At 39.4% G+C, this 18,647-nt stretch overlaps 1 long non-coding RNA gene across 1 annotated transcript in view; it reads right to left on the reverse strand.

The window, feature by feature from the left end:
* Positions 1-4,198: 4,198 nt before the first annotated feature.
* Positions 4,199-18,647, reverse strand: part of LOC137153575 (uncharacterized) — a 190,084-nt gene continuing 175,635 nt past the window's right edge. Inside the window, exons 3-4 of the long non-coding RNA XR_010919842.1 lie at positions 5,043-5,124; positions 4,199-4,337 (exon numbers count right to left, since the gene is read on the reverse strand). This is a non-coding gene — a long non-coding RNA (uncharacterized lncRNA). The remainder of the gene's footprint in view (positions 4,338-5,042; positions 5,125-18,647) is intronic.

An 18,647-nucleotide genomic window follows, 5' to 3' on the forward strand; every position in this document is an offset into this window, starting at 1 on the left:
GGAAGTAGTAAAAAGGTGTTTTTATGGCGTCCCTATTCTGAGATGAGCTTGGGAGCCACTTCCCAAGCCAAGCCCCAACATGCCTCCTCTATTTGGGGACATGGTGAGAGTGGTGTGGTTATGCTGGCTCTATGCCACTCAGATATTTCCCTTACACTAAGCTAAATTAGCTGGTTATGTTAGACTTCTGGCTGAGGCTGCTCTGCTCTGCAGGACTGGCCCAAACAACTGGAAGGGGAGCTAAGATTTGGCCCTGCATGTCTATCTACATGTTTACACCCATAAAATGGAGTAGCCAATTTTGACATATGAAGCTGGGGTGTTTGTGTGAACTGAAACTCCTTTGCCCATAGCCACACGCCCAACCACAGAGCAGAGAAAAGATTAAGCAGGTGAAAATTAATCACTACAACTTTAAATGGATAGTATGGTGCCCAAGGTATTGTCTCATTATTCCCTTGTGCTCCCCTGTCAGTTTCTGTAGCCCTCAAAACAATATTTATATTAATTTATTAACACCTCACTGCCCACTAATACACTCTGAAATAAGTGAATTAATTTCATTAAACAATTCTCAATACAAATGCAGTTCTTTCTTTTCAGGTCTTTCTTATCATCTCCTTTTACATTTGTGTAAGGCTTTTGAAATCATTGAACTGCTCTGAAAGTGAAACATTTTCAAGAAAAATATTTTTTCAGAGCAGCCTACAAGATAAATATTTAAAACTGTCTCTTCACCCTCACCCCCACCCCCACTTCCCCTTGTCTGGCAAATAACCCTGTTTAGGACCTCCATATCGTAAAAATACTGATATTGAGCCAAATTCAGCATTGGTGTAAATGACACACAATTCCACTGACTTAGGTGGAGCTGCATCCCCTCAGAACAGTGGTGAACGTATCCCACTCTCTTTTGGTTTTGTCCTTTATATGCACATCTTCAGATGCACATGCCACACAAAAGCCAAACTAGAACATGTCATTATCGAATGTGTCAGAATCTATTTATAAGGGAATGGTATCGTGTGTCAAAAAACACATATACAGATAGTTACTCATGTCAAATAGCACTTTAACCACAAGAGGTCTAAATCACGTCAATAGAAGCTGGATCACACTCCTAAGCATCTGTCTACACTGCAATTAAAATCCACGGGTGGCCCATGCCAGCTGGCTCATGGGGCTCAGCCTAAGGGGCTGTTTAACTGTGGTATAGACATTTGGGCTCAGGCTGGAGCCCAGGCTCTAGAACCCTGTGAGGTGGGAAGGTCCTAGAACTTAGTCTGTAGCCTGAGCCCAAAAGTCTACCCAACAATAAAACAGTCTCTTAGCCTGAACCCCATAAGCTGGGCATGGGCCAGCCTCAGATGTCTAATTGCAGTGTAGACATAATAAGCTATTAGCACTACCTGACCTCTTTTATCAATAAAAACAACAAGAGTCCCATAGCACTTTAAAGACTAACAAATTGAATTTCTGCAGGCATAAGCTTTCGTGGGCTGCAACCCACTTCGTCAGTTTGCATCTGATGAAGTGGTTGCAGCCCACGAAACCTTATGCCTGCAGAAATTCAATTTGTTACTCTTTAAATTGCTACAGGACACTCGTCGTTTATGCTGTATACAGACTAACACAGCTACCCCTCTGGAACTCTTTTATCAATGAAGATAATCAGAAGACTGAAATCATGATAGATACCACAATATTTCTACCAAATGTAGATATAGACACCAAAGGATATTCATTACAAAAGATGTTCAGACTACATCTTTCTCCTCTTTATCTCCAGCTTAAAAAATAGAGGAACAAAGTTTGCCCTCACATCCATGAAACCAGCAAAGGCAGAAGTTGAGTTAACGTTCTTCCTACCACTTGTATGCTTTCCCCTTTTGTTTTGGTGCATTTTCCTTCTTTCATTCCTGGACATTAGTGCTGATTGCTGACTAGGTACAAATTGATGGTCCCTCATCATTGGGCTCAGATTTTCAAAAGAGTTCAGCTCCCATTTAGGCACCTAAATAAATGTAAATCTAGGCACAAATACTTCCTGCATATATCTTACTATAAGACAGATTGTGGACCTCTTACTCATTTTGGTGAACAATTATTTGCATGAGCATTCACATTGGACTCCCCATGTGCCACAGATCTGATTGGGCTCCTCCTCCTGCCAGTGGCTCAGACTGCTCTGTGAGTGGGGAGAAGCAGGGGGCGTGGAATCCAACCACTGAATACCTGAATGTTTTAAGCCTCTGGAGACTGAACAGATTCCAAGCACTGCCTTGGTCTTGTGATCCCTATGCGTACTCTGGGGATACAGGTCCTCCATCTGGCATCCCAATCTGAGACCTCTGTTGTCACTGTGCCTAGCTGTTTGAACCTGTGGTGCCCCCGTCACCCATAATTTAAGTACACCCTTTCCCAGAACTTCACCCAAAGGTGTGAGTCTTCTGATTTGCCTCTTCAAGGGAATAGGTGAAGCATATAATGCACAGACTCTTTGCATAGAAGTCTAACATTATTGCTCTTTACTTAATCATGTGAGAAACATACAGATCTATACAAAAAGAATAAACCATACAAGCATTTCCCTGACTCAGTTTCCTCACCACTCGAGAGTATTCTTTGGGCTGGAGTCAGGGTCTGAACTTGCATGTCTTCTCTTCCAAACCATGGAGTCTGTCTCCCTAGATAAGCTGGCTTCCAAAGACCATAGCCAACCTACCCCTTCCCCTCTCCCACCCAAATTTCTTGTGTATGTCTCTGTATTTTCCTCACAAGTCTTTTTGCTTGGTCACCTGTATCCTTGTCCTCCAGTAACCGTCCATTGGTCTCTACTTCCCCCTTCTCTTCAGACAGGAGGAGGAAGTATCTTCTCCCAACTCAAGCAAACTCATTTTACCAAAGTAATTTACCTATGGTCATTGAGTTTTAATGACTCACCATTGTCCCTGGCCTGGCCGAGATATGATGTTGTGGGAACTCTGCTAGCTCATGGTGAAACACATACAGAGGGGCATTTGTGTTACCGCAATTTTCATAGTAACAACTTCATAATAACTTTGTAATATGAACCATGATTCCTACATGGTACAGACAGACTCTCCAAATTCTCACACTGTGCAAGTAACATCTAATAAAGGGGTCAACATCTGGTCTTATGGAAGGAGTTGCACATCAGAATCTTTTAGTGAATCGGAGGTGCAGTGGGACTCTTCTTTCATCAAAAATACACATCAAACATGCACAGCAGATTCTTTGCATGCACAATGACAACCCATAGTACTGAGCACCTGGTCCTGCCTTTCAGTGCTATTGACAGTCTCTCATTCTCTACTAGCCTCTGCCAGAACTCTTAACAACCGCTAAATGTTGTCACAGACTTCACTGAGACTCTCACCAGAGTTGGACCTCAGCATAACACAGGATCTGCTCTTGTAAGATTCCCAATAATTCGCCATTCTCAATGGTAAAACTGCCATTGGCTGTAATGGGAGCATGGTTGATCCCAATGTGATCTAGAGGAAAGTCAGCAGCAGTAAACAGGGTAAGACCAATGAATTTAAAAGAAACTTTCAATTCTATATCCTGTAATGAACAGATCTGAGTAGAACAACAATGGAGCAGCAGTGAGGCCCTAAGTTTGATGTTAAGGAAGCCACCTAAAGCTTTAAGAAATGTGTATTACACAAATACATACACCCAAACCTTCAAAGCATGATGCTATGAGGAGCTGCACATCTTCACCTCCTACTGAAATGACCTTGAAATGACCCAGAGGCACTCAGCACCTCACAAGATCAGGCTCCTCAGTATCTTTTTCCTGGAGTTTGAAGATGAAATCATACCTCAGGAGGTAACAATGAGAAAGCACAATAGAAATGAGCGAGCTAACTACAAAAGTTAGGATGAGAAACAGAGCAATCAGAACCAATCATTCTCAGAAACAGTTCATGTTCCTCCATTCCTTACTAAAGGTTCCTAATTTGTTTCCTGGCATCTACCAAAAAGCTGACAGCTGAATCCAGACCAAGTTAAAGATAATATACAAATTTCAGCATACTCCAGCATCACCAATGGCTAAAGCACGCATAACTTACTTTATAAATCACCACAGCATTAAGTAAGTATTGGGAGAGAGAGAAAGCAGTAGTGAGAGTTTAGCTACCTTTTAATGCACAGTTAAGCCAAGGAACATTTTTTTCTGGAGGCATTGCAGTCTACACTCCCGTTGGATGGCACAAATAGCCAATTGCTAGTTCACTGTCAAACTGGAAACCATCTTTGCAATGAATGATGCAGTAATCCATTTGTGGGAGATGGAAATTTCTTGCATGCTGAGAAAAACAAGGAAGATCCTTTTAGCTATTTTTAAAATCATTTTGAAATATAAAAAGTTGTTTTTGTGTGTGTTGGAAACCCTAGAAGGTATTTATTAAGTCAATAACTGTGCCTGCAGCTATCTGTGCATTTCAGTTACTTTGCCATCAAACTCCAGCATTAGTTAACCCATCATTGCACTTCAAATGAGGAGAAAGTATGTTCTCTGTCTGCAGTCCAGAAGATTGGTATGTTTCAACTGAATTCCCCATTGTATGTGCTGTTAAAATCTTTGCAATTATAATTAACCGAAGGTGGCATCTGTCCTGGGGGAGTAAGGAAGGCACTGTCAGAAGCCAAACAGATGCCAGGGTTGTAAAGAAAAGCAGCATGATTTGGATTTCTTTTTAATTAAGCATCAACTCCTGTACAGTACACAGATGCTGGTACTCTTCATCTAATCCAGAAATCCTGTTTACTTAAGAGTTAAACATTTAACTCGAGACAAATAAACCCTACAAACATCACCAAGGCTAAAGGGGAAGAGCTGTAGATAGACATGTTAATGATCATAGAGAAAACAACGGGCAGCTGAATGGTCTTCACTGAGGTGCACTACATTTATACAATTCGATTCACTATTTTAAAATGATGGCCCAGATAGATGTTGACTGATACCATTCCTGAACTCCTGAAGCAGCTTTGGGAGAAGCATGGCTCACCTTTCGTTAATTTGCGCCTCTTGTATTTCAGGGTCTATGTGGTTCTCTTGTCATGGTTGTCAGGATTCTGGGGATGGATCCTCTGCCAAAGTAGTTTCAATAAAATTTCAGTAGTCTTATACATCTATTCCACCATGATCACCGCTTCTAAATAGATTTTTTTTTTCTCTTTTTAGGTATTTGAATACAGTTCAAGTTATATAAAGAAAATCAACATTAAAGACTACTGATGCAAGAAATTAGGAATGGCACACACCATGATTATTGTCTATTACCATCTGTGCCATGCAGTGCAAAGAGGAGAACCTGCCCTCAAGGAGTTTACAACTTCAAGCCCATTATGCTCCCCTACTATGTTAATAGAAAAAGTAGAAGGAAACATACTAATGTGAGAACTGAATGGCCCTAATATAACCCCAATGTCTGAGCATTCTTCTCCCCCTCCCCCCCACCGGTTTACAAAACAGAGCAGTTGCAGGGGTTGTGGACAGCTTAGTATACTCTGTATGGAAGAACTCTCTGAACTGTACTTCCCATCAACAACAACATAGTAGGACCAATAAGTGTGCTGCTATGAGCTGCTGGCCCCCAGCTGCAGTCTAGGACTTGGCAGAAGGCAGTGAGATCAAAAGATAATGCTGCCTCTGGAAGCATCACTTTTCCTCACACTGGTGGATTGGCTGCAGTTTTTGGCAGGAGCTTACTCCTTCACCAAAGCCTGGCCCATCCTTTGTTTCCATGTGGACTATGGTCTGTTGGGTTTTGCTTTATGAGAAAGTTGGCAGCTTCTTTCATAGCTATTTGCCTGTTCCACAAGCTCGCTCTATAGACTTAAACCCTTCTGCACTGTGCAGTGAGTGGACGAGCAGAATGTGGGTTTATGTGGCTAATATAGTCAGTAAAATGCATTTAAAGCATTGTGGCAGCTGTCAGCTCCCCTCTGGTGGGTCCCACGCTTGTACTGCCTCTAGTGGGCCAGGTGTGTCCAGTCACCCCGTCTTCCCTAAGGAGGGGGGTAGGGACCCGGGCCCACCCGCTCCTCCGGGTTCCAGCCCAGGGGCCCTAGGAGAGGCAGCTATGTGCTGCTGGCACCGTGTTCCCAGCTGCACTGTCTTTCCCTGGGCTACTTTTCCCCCTCCTTCTGGCTCCTTGAGCCGGATACCTCCGTTTGTCCACAGGCCTCTGGACTCCGTTCTGCTCCTCCACTTTAAGTTGGCTCACCACTCCCCTTCACTTCAATCCGATCCACGTCACTCCGATGCGATGCACAGCACAGCACAGCACTCTTACTTCTCCTGCTTGTGCCCTGACTGTTTGGGGCGGAGGGCTTTTATGAAGCTCCTGGCTGGTCCTTCATTGGCCCCAGCTACCCCTAATTGCCCCCCAATGGCACTTAGTTAATCCACAGGGAACAGAGCCCTGAGCATTCTTGGGCTCACATACCTCCCTTCCAGCATTCTCCTACTGTCCTCTGCCCTCACTATCTCACAGCATGTATCGATCTGGATAAATTGATCTGACGACGGCGAATTTGCCACTGTCAGTGAAGACATACCCTCAGTGACCGTTAAGAGACCATGCTTGAGTTAGTAGCTGTGAAGGTTCTACCACCCGACCCCAGTCAGTTACAGCACTGGTTTTTGACAAGCTGGAAGGTCTCTGGCTGGATAAAAAGAGCCTCTCTCTTTCCAGAGGGGAGTTTGTTGTTGGGGAGCTGTCCAGACTGAGTGATTCACCTGCTAGAGTGTTCAAAGAAGCTAGGCCTGCCTGCCCCAATATCACAGGATGGTAGGGCTTTAGGTAAGATAGAGGTGTGCTGTTTTTGTTTATTGTTTTAAAATCCTTCTTCTTTTATTCTATATCTGTTCCAGTTGGTAAAATGAAACTATGGTTTGGTTTAAGACCATCTGTTTGGTCACTATACTCACCACTGGTCACAGACTCCCAAAGGGAAGAAATGCAAGACCCAATCAGAGCTGCCGGGTAAGCATGGTTGCTAGACCTGGTTGCAGCTCGGGCTGAAGCTCAGGCTCTGAACCCCACCCTTTTCCCTAGGCTTCAGAGCCCGAGACACAGCCTAAGCTGGAACTTGGATACAGCTGCTTTTAAGCACTAGCATGAGCCCCACTACCCTGAGTCTATCAACCCAGGCTGGAAGGCTCCCTCCGTGGGCTCCAAAATAGACCTACCCTATGGGCTTGGCCCAAGCAAAACTATCTGTGGCTCATTTGGTTTGCAAGGGACAGTTCTGCCTTTAGCTGAGTCCTAAAAATGAAGCAAGAAAAACATATTCCTTTTTTCATTTCCACTTGACTCACATGAACCTTTATTGAAGAGAGCTGAAACTTCCCCAGAGACACCAATCTGGCCATTTGAGAAACATGCTATGGAAATTATTTCTTATCTCCTGACTGGCTTTACGGTATATTTGAAATGGGGGAAAAAACGCTGGATGTTGAAAAAAACCTGGGGAAATGTTTCCTCTTACATTTCTACTTTTAGCACTGAGTTTGACATGACCTTCATTTTCCCATGATATAATCAGATATAAATAGGTAAGTTTACTTTATTGTGATGAAATAATACTGATTACAGAGATTTTGTGTAAAATACAAATTTATAGCGTAGACTAGTTACACATTTCTGCAGGTTTTAAGAACCAGTATTACAAGTCTCTAAAATGGATGTCTTGTACTCTTTGAATTATTGCATGCACACACATCCAATCTAGGTTATATTTAGGAAACTCAGTTTCTTTTTTGCAAAAAATCATTTTAAAGAAAATATCAGATTCTGCACTATACACACAGTGCAGTATTCTAATAAATGGATGGATTAATTTATCAATTAGCTAAAATTTAATCATTTCACAGCATATGTAACTTCTTACTACTTCCTCTTCTGTAATTGTTCACAGTTATGTTCCTCCAGACAGAAGGAGCAATCATATAATTAGAACCAAATAACATTTATTTTTTAATTAAAGAAAAGAAGGAAGAAAGAACAAAAATAAAGGTTCTATGCAATAGAGCAGGTATATATATTTTCTCTAACAGGCTGCAACTACCGTTTGAAAATGAGTTACAGACCAAGAATTATTCACCAAAATTACTGACATATAATTTTGAACAAATATATCAGAGAAAACTATAATCTGTTTGTGGACACTTCTCAAACCAGAAAAAGTGTGATTCATCAAATAAATTACTCATTACAAGTTATGGCCCTGATTCACCAAAACAGTGACACGTGTCCAAGTGCTTTGCTGAATTCACGCTTATTCTCCATCTCCAATCAGCATCCAGAGACATGTACTTCAAGTGCTGCACATTTTGATAAAAAGTTCATGTATATCTTGAAGAAGACAGGAAATTGCATGTAATATGTCATGACACAGTTGTACAACCTCTACCCAAATTATTTAGAGATAGTTGTCTAGACAAAATTATATGTTTGGGTTTGTTTTCCCTTTATTAATGTTTGTTCTTTTCCACCCCAAATTGTGATCCTATAAAAACAGACTAAGAGGAAATGAATCCCTTTCCTAAACAGATGGAGAAGCATTCAGCACACAAACAGCAGCAATGGGCTTGATTTTACAACCCTTATTCACACTAACATTCTCACTGAAGTTAGCAGAGCTACTTTTGTCAGCAGAGAGTCCTCACATGAGTAAAGCGCCTGCAGAATTGGGTCCATAATAACGTTTAAAAAATTATATTTAGATTTCCCCAATGATAGGCTGGCTGGTTCCAATTTACAGTGAAGGATCACAATGGTCCCACAGATATCCAGGAAAGCCTGGCTTTTTCCCCCCTGATTTCATGTAGCTATCAACATTGACTATTATTATTTTATATCCTAAAGGATCTGAAAATATTTATTTTAAAACTTCTTGTGGTAAATTTGCTGACTGTCCATTTTAGCATTAAATGGGACCTTGAGCACACACTGAGGAAATAGATGAATTTCCTTACTGTTTCAATTGCATCAATTACTTGCTTTTTTACTCCGCTGTATAATGTCCCTGTGCACTACTAAACACTTGCTTTATTTCACACAAAAAATGGCATGGAGCACTCCTTAAGGGATACTAAAAGTCACATTTGGTCTGAAATTCTTACCTTCTATTGTGACAGATAATACCTGACATTTCTAACAAAAATATACTAGTCATATAAAAGTATTTCTATTTTTGTACATTTGACTGTACTTTGTCCAAGATTAAAAAAAAAAAAGATCCTAAAGTTAGGTTCTTACATCAATATTTAAGCACCTAAACAAATGGACAGATTTTCATAACTCCCATTGACTTCAATAGGACTACTGCCATGTTTAAAGTTAAGCACATAAGTACATATTTACAGGACCAGGGCCTAAGATTTTAAAAATATGAACCAAAAGTTGTTCCTTTTCTACAAAAAATAGCAACTTCAACTGATTGAGCTTTAGGAGACAATATTACTATTCATTTTTGTTCAGATCTAAAAATAATTTTAAACAGATACAAACATCAAGCTTTTAGACCATCCCTGTTTGCTAAGAGACAAAGGCCACTGGACTAAGAAAATGGAAATATACTGACCTTGGGAAAACCGAAAATATTTGCAGGTTCATTAGTTACAATATCTGGAATGGTTTATGGATTCTTCCAAAAATATAAATATATAAAATTGAATATTTGGACTTCAGATAATTCACAGATCTTCCAATTTAAGATTTGCTTAATAGTGGAAGATCTTCTTTTAGTTAAGTAAGAGTGCTCAATAATACAGTTGTAATTTTTCACATACACACATTCACACAAAAAAGTGTTTACTAATTTTGTGCCTCAGTTTTTGGGTGGCCATCTTGATATACCTGCAGGTGTCAAGTTTAGCACTCAACGAGATATCCTAAATTAATTGACACTACAGTACATTGCCTAGATTAGTGTTTTTAAACACTTTAGTCAAATGTTTTGAGAATGCCCACATCATCACACATATCTAACAAAATTCTAGTTAGAGACTAATATATATGGATAACAAGCAAAGGATTATCCACATATATGGCAAAGATAATTACAAAATGGGATAGCAGACTTTCATACCATCAAAATAGGATACTAGGATAACAGCATGTATTATTTTAACATGTCTCCAGGACTATTTATTTAATATGATCAACTGAAATGGAAGGTGAGATCTGAGGGTTTACCTATATTTACAGCTCTTAAGCTTTGCAACACAGTCAACTCATTCTCCTGGTTCCATGATTTAAACCCTCAAGAGAGTGAAGGTACCATGCCATAATGTCAGAGTCCACTCAGGCCCAGCCTAAGAACCCAGGTCCTTTCCTGGTGTCATCTATAGCCTCACATGACATAGGGCTTGCATCAGTAACTTTCAGATCTTTACTTTTTTGCAGCTATATTTTTAAAATGCTAGAGAAGAACTGAAAGCCACCAATACAAAATAAAAACAACAAAACTTTAAAAAATCAGCTTGGCCAAAACCAGGCTCCAACTCCCTACTGCCCTATGCAAAGGCACAATAAAGCTATCTGTGATCTCCTAGATGGCTCATTACTGTAGTATCTTAGCAGCTCACAACACTCCTGTGCTGTAAGGAAGTACTATTACCCCCATTTTACTGATGGGAAACTGAACTAAGGCACAGGGAGACTACGTGGTTGAAGAAGAAGCCTATAACAGAACGGGGATTTGAACCTATATGTCTAGGGTAGCACCCTAACCACTGGGCCATCCTTGCAACATTACCTATAGCTACTGCTCCTGAAGCTCTAGTATGGTTGGTCAGGACTGGAAGCTGCTGTGGTACTAATACTGACCGGCATGCACATCAGGTAAAGTAAGCCACCCAGCCATTGTGATATCAGCATTAGCACAAGTACTGTAAGTGCACAATTACAGTAGTTATAGAAGGGTCTTTTACTAAGCTTTTTATTAAACAAAAACTAGAGTGTAAACTTAAGCCACTTGATGAACTTAATGATTAGAATTATGTAAATACAATTACATTACACTATGACCACTTAATAAAAGAGTCACAGATAGATCTGGTTTTTAAAAAAGGGAAGGAAAGTGTGTTTTCTTTGGTGTCTGGGAGAGCATTTACTGGCAACTTGCAGCACTTAAGTTCCAGCTACCAGTTAGTTTACTTTGTTTTACCATCAGTGAACAGAAAGACCCTAATCTTGTTGTTATAATTATTATTTTACAGCTTTTGCCAGGTTTCAACTTTTGGCATTGAATTCAACAAGTCAATCTTGCCCAACTGGTTACATTTCCTTCGCTGGTATTTTCATTGCCCTGAAGGGATTTTCTATTTCTTCAATATTGACTCATTTTGTGTAGCCGTAATATCAAGAGGATACACTCATAGTTCCAGCCTCCCAAGGGAGTACTGAGGCTCGCCCCCATGAAAAGTTGTTATTGCTACAGATATTGCTGGAGCTGCCTGCTAGCCTTTCCCTAATCTCTTTAAGTTCTGTCCCCTGCTGTCTTGTGAAAGTGTAAAACGCTAACGCACATTCTCTAAGCAAGGCCTGGGCACTCTGTCAGGCAAGCTGGACTTAAACTCTGCCACAAGAAACCTTGGCTTAATGGCATGCTGGGGCACCAGACTGGAAATTCTGCAACAGCTTCACTCATAATAAAAATGTTCCTTTATTAATAAATAAAATTAAATATGAAAAGGATTGGCTAACACTGTAGTGCCTAGATTATTTATTTTGATGTTATGTACCATTTATTTTATATTCTGCCCACATTTTCACTTTGGAAAGCGTCAGAGATATTTGCACTGACAGTTATGACAGCTATGTCATAGAAGCTGTCCAGAGTTTTTAGAGGTGTTGGCAAGTGGGTGGGTAACGGTTATGTCTCATGGCAATCCAGAAAACATGGTGGGCAGTTTGGAACTGTGGGGTAAGTATATCAGTCAGATGCTTCAGATAAAAGAACAGTAGTAGAACTAGTTAACAACATTTACACTGATCACTCATCTTTAGATTTCATAGTTAATAACCCATTGGGATGAATGCGATAGTTCACACTTCAATGCTCTTGTTTAAGGTTCTATACAAACTCAGGGACACAACACTGCAATTTATGTTTTAAAAGTGTTCTTGGAAACCATAAAAGTTAGAAATATAACTTTGGCTCTGTGGAACGATATTGTGACCGTGGGGCTCCTGCAGCAAAATCAAAGATTCACAAAACACGCCAACCCCATTTTTGAACTCCCACCTTCCCTCACTTATCCTCACCCTTCTACAACTGAGAAGTGACAAAACACTTATCTACTTGCTCTAGGTTTCCTGGTCCTTTTTAACTTAATGAAAAATTACACAAGTTACCTGTCATGAAGTTTTTCAATTCAGATTGCACAATGTCAATATTTAATTTATTATAACTGTAATATATTTTGTAAGAAAAAACCATCAAGTAAAAATTAAGTGTTGGCCCACTTCTTCAGAAAAACAGAGAACTAACCAAAATGTCAGTCCATATATCAGACAGTACTCAGTTGAATCTAAACCTTTATCAAAGTTGATTTTCCCCCAGCCCTCCATTCCTATGCCTTAACTGAGTCAGAGAATGCTTATACTTTCCACAGGCCATCTCCCCTTTTCTGATATCCTAAATCCAATTCAAGGTCTCAGCTAGTTCAGGAATCTCTGGTAGGCTAGCTACTATATTGAAATGATAATGGGCACAGTCTTCATATCGATTGAGTTACCAAACTTTAGGCACCCAAGACTGAAAACTGAATTTAACAATATTTAGCACCTACCTACAGTTTTTGATAATTACAGCATTCTACAAACATTATCTCAATAATCTTCATAATAGCTCTTTAAGATATTACCTACATTTTTCTAATGAGGAAATTGAAGCAGGGAATTTAAGTGATGCCATAAAGCCGCAGAGAGAATCAGGGACTAGGAATAAAATTGACTAACTGATTCATAAATTATACTCCATCAAACTCTCCCTGGTCCAAAAATTACCATCACCTCCAATATCTTACTTTTTTGTAATCTGAACTCCTGACTATATAATTCAAAATACAGATCTAGAATAAACAAAAATAAATTGAAGGAGTAAAAAGTAATCCACAAATAATTATTTTCATTAAGGGATAATATTCAAACCAGCTGAGTATAAAAAATGAACATCTTCTATGGATGAGTTCCAGAAACGGAGCTGAAGAATCTGAAAACAACATAAAGATGATTACTCCAAGTACATTCTAATTGTACCATTCTTATAGCTCAACAAAGAGAATTATCTTTGAATACTTATTGGAAGTATGTTTTCAAACAATGAACATTTATCACATAAATATAAAGTAAAATATATTTAACCATAACTCATTATATATATAATTTTCTTTCCTTGTGAAGGATTGGTAGTGTTATGCTGCTCCTAGATTGCACTTTTCAGTCTCATCATATGTGGGATGTGGTCAGTGTTGAGGGGTGTGTCTTTACAATGAGTAATCATTTAAGAGATTGGTCAGTGGGGAAATGGAGAGGTATAACCGAATGTTAATAAAGGGCAGGTCTGCTATTATTGAAGTCTTTGGAAGTTTGGTCATTGGCTACATGGGATCAGGATAGGTTGATAAAGTTAGCTGACATTTTTGACAATTTTTTTCCCCATCAAAAATGTCCTTTTTTCCCCAAAGCAAAACTTTTTGCAAAAAATTGTGATTATCATCATCATTTTCTGTTTTCACATAATTACCTGTAATATTCTTTGACTGAAATTGAGATTGAAATTTTTATCAAAATCAGAAACAATCAAAATTTTTGTAAAACTCATCACGGAAAATGTCATGAAATATGGAAGACTAGGTCCATTTCAACTCTGCAAAATAGAAACAAATTTGAAGTTTCAAAAATTTTGGTAGAATCATTTCCTGCTCAGCTCTATGTGATATAATGAGACCAGTTTTAAAAGACCAAGGGACAAGAACAATTTATTAAACGGGACTTTAACATCCTTCAGAATGCTATTGAAAATCTTGGGTATACTGTAAAATATTGCTGAAGCAAGGGGGTTACCTTGTGGAGGTAATTGTTAGCACAGTTTTCATTGCATGGTCAACAAGACTTCCACTGTAATTCATGATTCATGGTGAGAGATTGGCTGAAACCTCTTTCTTCTCTTGCAATTGTGTTTATACTGGCAATACAATTACCGCTAAAATATATCTGATTTACAAGGCAACTGTCAAACATATCATTAGAGCACTTTATAAGAAAAATAGTTAACAGATTAGTGTCAAGACCTGACACTATGTCATTACATGGTATATTAGAACAATTTAAGCACTTCTTTCTTGTTGCTTAAAATATGTGAATTAATTTTTTTCTTCTTTTAGCTATAAATCTTCAGCCAGGAAAGTGTAGAGATTTGAGTGGGAGCAAGTACAAGTATTGGAAACAAATGTTTATGTATAAAATAAAAATAATAACTTGCATACTAGAATTTATGCTTATTTAACTAGATACTTTTTTGTTTTATAGATCAATACTCACACAAAGTCTGGCCAGTGTCTCAGTGCCGGATTTGGCTATGATCTTCTGTTCATGAGAGAAGTCACACTATCAACTTGCTCTGAAGTGAAAGATAATACCTTGCCTCCCCCTCTTTTTTTAAGTGGTTACAGACTATTGTCTCATACCTCTCTAGGTCCCCTCTTCAGAGACTTAATTTGGGGTTCCTTTGTCTTTGTAAATTCTTAAGTCTGCATCTAGCCCAGACAGTAGACATCTGATGTTAATTGTTCTACATGCTGACTAAGTCAGTCCTGAGGCTCACCTTGACTCAGGTGACAAGCTTTACTTCAACCTTTTGTTTTGGAACCTAATATTTTACATTTTACATATCTCCAACTATTTCCCATACAAACATCTGGAAACAATTAGGAAGACCAGTGAGCTACTAGCTCTTGGTAGAGAGCTTACATACCACCCTTTAAAACTCTGTAAAACCCTATGTATCCCCTGTGCCCTCTGCAATTGGTATCTAGGTATCCCTGGCACATAGGGCTCAGACCTGTAAGGTGCTGAGCACCGGTGATGGGCTCAGCAGCCAAGACTAAGCTTCACTGCTGACAGGACATTCAGCACCTTAAACAGCAGGTCCTCTAAAGCCTTTCATCCTGCTAGCATCATCAGCAAGAAGATTCCTCTAAGATACTAATGCAAATACCTTTCTGTGATCCATAAAGCTAGTGGAACTTGTGGAAGGTTTATAGAATACAAGTATGGAATCTCTGGACCACAATGCACAAGATTAAGCAACCTACATCTCCTGGGGCACAGTTCAGCACCTTTTACTACTTCATTGGGAGTTGCAGCTGAAAAATCAAGTGATGTCTCTACACTTCTCTTTCCACTTTTACTCTTACTTTTTTTCTCTCTTGCATTCATTTCCTCTCATTTCCTATCCACACTTGTTTCTTACTTAACCCTTTCCAGGCTTGCTTTCACTCTCTCCCTTTTGATTATTCTACCCTCCTCCCCACATTGTCCTCTGTTTTTCATCCCCGTCGCCCCCCCTTTAAGTCTCTCTGTCTTATATATCTTTAAAAATCAGTTTAACTTAATTTGGTACTGTACCACAAACACTAACATGCATTAATCATAATAGTATAGATATTGCATTGTGCTACTACCGGGCAGAATTAAGATAGTTTTGGAGCTTTAATTCTGCATTTCCATACCTTACCATATTTGGATTTCTTTTAAATTTAACCTTTACATGAGTTCACGATACTTGTTTGGAAAATAATCACAGTAATCCTATTATGCTAAATTACTGATGTGTACTCTCAACTTCAAAGTAAGTATTGGCTGGAATTATCCATTAGAATATGGCAAACAATTTAACTTTGTCAAGATTGGACACAGGTGATTATCTTCTTCCCAGAATTAGGAACTAAGACCCCTTCATGAGCCCCCTCTAAAAATGTCTTACTCTCCAAAATTAGATATTATCCGATTGCCAAAAAACATGGTTTTCACTGATATTTTTAGTCAATTTATTGCTTGTGAATGTCCCTTGGATGTGGATCCCCTCTATTTCTTCAGGTGGCAGCAGAGGAAGATTCCCCACAGCCTGTAGAACTACATCTAGGAGTTCAGAGTAGTTTTCAGTTTCCACAGCTATTCAGTCCTTGGTCTCTCCTTCAATTATGATGGTGACTACATTTGTTTACATGTTCGGTGTTTCTTTGCAACCAGGAACTAAACTGAGACCACAGAGTAACTGTGTAAATCCAATAGATTGAAGAGAATAACAACTTTCAGTTCCTTTGGGCTAGTGAAATACCCATAGTCAGTTACCCATGTAGTTTCAGAATGATTGAGATAAGTTCTCGGTCCGATTTTTCTGCTTTACATAAGTGAAGCAGTACATCTGGAATTAGCAACTGCTCATAACAACGCTTCCCATAAATACAGGAAATGGTTGTGTCATCCCAAGTGTTCAGTCCTTACATATTAAACAGGTGGGAAATCTGCAAAGGAAATCTTTTGAACTTGAATAATTAGCAGTTTGGGTGGAGCATTGGATTAAGGCTTCTCTTTACTGTATTGGCATTTCACCTCTGGAACTTGAACTCCTAGCTAGAGTGATGTAATGGAATGGTCTGTAAACAGGACATTTAATAATACAACATATAGTATGAAATTAGCTAGAGAAAAGTAATAGTATTCATATTTATTTTTTCTTAGCCAATAAATCTTAAGGACAGTGTATGGTTGAGACCTAATATTCATTTTGTATAGGTTTATATTTTTAAAGATAGCAAATATTAAATTAAATGCTATTAAGTTGCTCCATATCTTGGGTATCTGCTCTTGTTTTCTAATGGGTTGCGAGTCAAAGGCTCAACTCCAGAGTTGCAGGAGCATGCTGACAGTGGCTCCCTGAACCAGGGTGCTGGACTATCTGATGTAAATGGATGCTGGGATTAAGAATAAATATACAGAGTCCCCATGAGATTGAGATGGGAAGGACATGATGCTATAGAAATGTTGCCTGGTCCTGCCCTCTCCTGCACTCAGTCCAACCTTGGTAGCCAATCCCAACAGAGTGCAGGCAGAGAGCTTCTGCAGAGATCAAGCAAAGGAGGGGGGGAATGCCATAGAACTGACACTCACCCCTTCTACACCCAACCCATGCCCAAATCTGTAACTTTTTGCTTCACTCAGCTGATGAAAGTAGATGGAAGCCCATGCCTCATTGTATCTAATTTAGTAAGCTATTTCTTATTAAACACCGTTCCCTTAAAGGTTGGCCAAATGTCTCTGAAATTATTTAACCTTCTATTCCCTCTAAAATGGCTAGCAGTGATACATGTCCAACCCACTTGTAGATGTCTTCTACTTCAGGATCTCTCCCATTGCAATGAGGAGTTAATTATTTTAACATAAACGTTTAATTGGCCTTAGGAACCTTATCAATATTTACGTAGGTCTCTCCACTTGCTGGCTCCAAGCAGCATCAGTACCAAAATATCTTGAGAAAGGCAGTTTTCATTGTATTTTTTTATCTTGCCCAAAGAAAGAAACCCTGGAAATCCTGCTAGAAAGGGCAGTTCTCCTGAGATTTCCAGCCGGATCTCAAGAACAAAGAGATCTCAATAGGCATTGGTTCTCTTGGGTGCTAACCTGAACTGAGCCTTTGACATTCACTCATCACGGCCACAGCTACATAAACATGAGTATTTTACAGCCACTGACAACCATGTAAAAGCCTCACCATAAAACAGCTTCAGAGTGTTCTTCCTTTTATACGCCCCTAACCAGCAAGAAGAGAGTTGCCATCCAAACAATAACATTAATACCAAACCACAGATGAGTATGCTCTGCTATCTAAATGACTCCCAAGATAACTTCCACACCACAGCAAAGTAACTCATGTCACCACAGCACCCATGAATGGTCTGGGGGAGATGAGTAGGACCAAAGATGGTTAATAGAGGATGCAGCATTCAGTCTGCAATAACTGTCTTGAATAAAGTTCCAGGTCAGCAGGGAATGTATCTCATTGGCATCAGGTGGCTGGACAATAGACTGTCAGAAATGACTTGGTGACCCCAGTATAATCTGTGGTGAACAGGGATTCATATTTCCAAAACCACAATCACAGCTGGTGGTATTTACTGTCAAGACTGAAGCTCACAAATATCATTGAGAGGCAATTTTGGGATGCTTTCAATACCACTGCTCATGCTATAGTAGATAAAGAGAACTTCGATATAGCATCATCAATATGGCATATGGCATCTTCTATGAGAAATATATTGCTTTAGGAAGCACAACAAAAATCCATCTTCATCCCCAACTATCTTCTGAAATGTAATGGTTTCTGTTCAAATAACTGGTTAGAAGCCATGCTACTCTGGTAAATTCTACATAGTGGTCTTGTACAAGAACTATCTCCGCCTTGCTCCCCCATCCACACATTAAGACATTTACCTACAAATGATATTAAAGAGAACTACTATAAATGACTGTTTTTGACAGAGCCCTCTGATAAACGGGTGTATTGGAGAAAAATAATAATGCAAGTCTGGCATG

Source organism: Emydura macquarii, unplaced genomic scaffold, assembly GCF_026122565.2.
Source record: "Emydura macquarii macquarii isolate MOO-44397 ecotype Brisbane River unplaced genomic scaffold, CSIRO-AGI_Emac_v2 contig_1253, whole genome shotgun sequence".
Lineage (NCBI taxonomy): Eukaryota > Metazoa > Chordata > Testudines > Chelidae > Emydura > Emydura macquarii.